Here is a 3,736-nt window from a genome sequence, read left to right on the forward strand (position 1 = left end):
GAAAGGAAAGGAAAGGAAAGGAAAGGAAAGGAAAGGAAGAAAGTGAGTGAGTGGTGTTCAGATTTATCTTGCTTACTTCTTAGGGGACCTGGAACCTCTCTTTCCCCTATAACCCCAGTTCCTTTCCCTAACAAAAAAGGAATTGAAATTATGTAGCAGATGAGATTGTAGAATCAAAAAGCTGGTGGAAGATGACAAAGATATCAGTTAGCGATGTACTTCAACTGTTGTTCACAGCAATCAGAACTGAGGGAGGACCCGTTTCCCCAGCCTCTCCAGTTCCTACTAACAATTGGTGCCTCAGCAGACGCCACAGGCCAGGCCGGAGAACTCTGTATCACTTGTTCCATGTGTGCAGAACCTGGGAGGGGAGAGCCTTCCAGAAAATGCTACTGAATAAGAGAAGGGTTGAGTCTTCTCATCTCTAAAGAACATGACAAGCCTCCTACACACACACACACACACACACACACACACACACACACACACGTCAAATTACTGCAAGACACAAGAAGAAAATGTTAGGGTATCATTTGGCATCATCACTAGAAAGGAAAATAAAAAGATGTCTTTCATAAAATACAATGAAAAGAGAACAGGGAAAAGTGAATAGGTTTCTAGCTGTGACCATGAATGCTAGGGAAAAGTGAAAACACCAGAGCCTGTGGCCAAAAAAACGGGGTTCATCTAAACAGCCCAGCTGGCTAATCCTAATCTCTCACGCACTACACCCAACAAGCTACTAGAACAAAAGACACAGTCAGACTCTCTTTTCCCAATAAAATACTGTTCTCTGCACCTAAGAATACAAAGGAAATGTGTTTCCATATGTCATTAGCTGCTTTTTCCTGTGCTATTTCTATGACCAGACAACATGGGCGAATCAGCATATGAACATATGGAGTTTCATTTCATTTAATCTCTTTTGGTAGAAAATTATACATTATTTTGGGCTCCAGAGATGGCTTTATCAAAAAAAAAGAGTGCTTTTAACCCAAACAAGAGAACCTCAGTTCAATTTTCCCAGAAGCCACGTGAAAAGCTGGGCAAGGTAGTGTGCACCTGTACTCCCAGCTCTGGGGACGCAGGGACAGGAGGATCCCTGGGGCTCACTGCCCAGCCATCCAGCTGAGTAAGCAAACTCCAGGTTCATTGAGAGACCCCGTCTCAAAAAATAAGGTTGAGTAAGACATAGGATGTTGAACTCTGGTTCACACACACACACACACACACCCCACACACACGCAGAGAGAGAGAGAGAGAGGGGATATATATACACAGCCACACACAAAGGCACAAATACACACGAGTACTCACCGGTACACATACACACACAGAGACACCAACACACACAAGTGCACTTGGATACACACAGACACTTACATGCAAAGGCACACATATACACACAGAGGCACAAGTGCACACAGGCACTCATACACACACACAGTCACACATACACAAATAACCACAAGCATACACATACACACACAGGCACAGACACAAACTTAAGAAAATTATGCTTTATTTAGAATTATTTTCTTTGCCCCTATGAACAACACAAAGTGTGGAACCCTATACACCTGGTCCCGGGTCCTGTAACTATTCATCATCTGTTGATTATTGCACAGCGCTGTGGCTCATGATGACAAAACCCAAAAGGTCACTAAATCTTCTGTCTTCAGGAACCTTATGATCTAACAGTACAATTCAAGAACTAACGATGACATTTCCAGCTTCTGTGCTAAGAAGGGTCTATGTTGATAAAGAACCATGTGGCCAGGAAGCCTAATCTGAAAAAGTGACACTAACTTTGAGATCAGGAAATTAAAAGAGTCAGGCTAAGTCAGTGAAAGTCTGAGGAAGAGGGAACATCCTGTTCAAAGGCCTGACCAACGCACCCCAAGATAAAAGCAGCTCCAGGGACGCTCACAAAGGACTTCTCCACTGAGCGGGATAATGGGTAAACTATTTTTATCGGTGATGTAAAAGAAGAAATCTGAGTTCAATGCTTGTTGGATTGGAGTCCATTGCAATTAGTAAAGAGACCATTCAGGAAACTGTTCATCTGCCCAGGCAAGAAAGGCCAGTGGACTGACTGGAAGTGCTGGCAGTGAGGTGCAGCTTCTGCTTAGGGGATGCTATTTCATGTTGTGTGGGGGTTAGGGGAATGGGATCAAAACTAGCCCTCTCCTTTCTGACCTGAGCAGCCAGTGGCACCACAGAGCATACACAAGACAAAGATGCATGAATTAGCTGAGTGATATCCTGAGACCCTTCAAAATCCCCAGCTGGGACACTGTGGGTGGGAGCCTGCGTGGCATCTGCCAGTGTGGGGATTGTATTAGTTATACTCACTGCTGAGAGGAAGCAGAGAGATGGAGGCTGTGCCCAGCTCATTTCTCCTGCTTGTCCTGGGCAGGACCCAGGCCAGTGGACTGGTGCCACCCACATTTAGGGTGCAGCTTTCCACCTCAATCACCTCAACTTAGAAACTCACAGGCATGCACAGGGGTCTCCTGAGCAATTCTCGATCCTGTCAAGTTGACAGTCAATATTAACCCTTACTGGGCTGTCATCAGAACTTTGGAAATGAGTAAAGATCTCTCAGAAAGAACATATGGAGGGAGGAGGGAAGGAACTAAGCACAGAACCTCAAGGAGAGGGCCAAGGTTAGGAGACGGTCAAAGGAAAGACCTTAGAAGGAGTAACCGGAAAGGCTGGACAAAGCCCAGAAAGCACACAGCCTGAGTCAAGGGCAAGCAGGGTGAGCCCCGAGGAGCACCCACAGGACTTCATCTGGAGTCTTCTCTGCTCTCAGGTACAATCAGGCCTTTGAATACCCTCTTCTCACTCCTAGAATATTTTTTACTTAATCAAATATTCCCAAGAGATTAAGAAAGATAAAGGCAGCCAGGCATAGTGGCACACGCCTTTAACCCCAGCACTCAGGAGTCAGAGGCAATTTGGGTCTCTGTGAGTTTGAGGCTAGCCTGGTCTACAAAGAGAGTTCTAAGACAGCCAGAGTTGTTACACAGAGAAACCCTGTCTTGAAAAAATAAAACAAAATAAAAAAAGTCAAAAGGTAAAAGTGACCAACTATATGACCGTAGGTTATTGTGGCAGGAACAATGGACAGTGGAAAGTAGCTGAGATACGACCAGATTTCATGGTAAAGGGTTGGTTGGCAGATGGAGAGGCAGTCAGAGTCTGTCAGTCAGTCAGTCGCCCCCCTCCCCCCGCCTGGGGTGTGTGTGTGTGTTCACATGTGGGTGGGTATAGACATGTGTGCAGGTGTGCTTTATTTCTCTTGTGACCCAAAGATCCTCACAGATTCAAGAAACTAATTTGCCCTTGTAACCATTAACACCAGGGCTGGAGAAACGGATTAATAGTTAAGAGCACTGGCCATTCTAGCAAATGACCTGGGCTCGGTTCCAAGCACCTATGTGGTGGCTCACGACCACCTGTGATTATAGTGCCAGTGCATCTAATGCCCTCTTTTGGCCTCTTCAGGGACACCAGATATGTACTTAGTACATCTACATACATGCAGGCATTCACAGGTGCACATAAAATCAAAATAAATAAAATTTTAAAACAAATTAACACCAAACAAGCAAAAAGTGAACTAGAGCCAACTGCTCCCTCAAGGCACTGTCTTATGTACTCCAGGCTGTCCTCGAACTCAGTATGTAACTGAGGAGCAACTAAACATCTGGGCTCCCTCACCAGGGCT

The sequence above is a fragment of the Grammomys surdaster genome, unplaced genomic scaffold, assembly GCF_004785775.1.
Source record: "Grammomys surdaster isolate TR1022 unplaced genomic scaffold, NIH_TR_1.0 125889, whole genome shotgun sequence".
In the NCBI taxonomy this organism is placed as follows: domain Eukaryota; kingdom Metazoa; phylum Chordata; class Mammalia; order Rodentia; family Muridae; genus Grammomys; species Grammomys surdaster.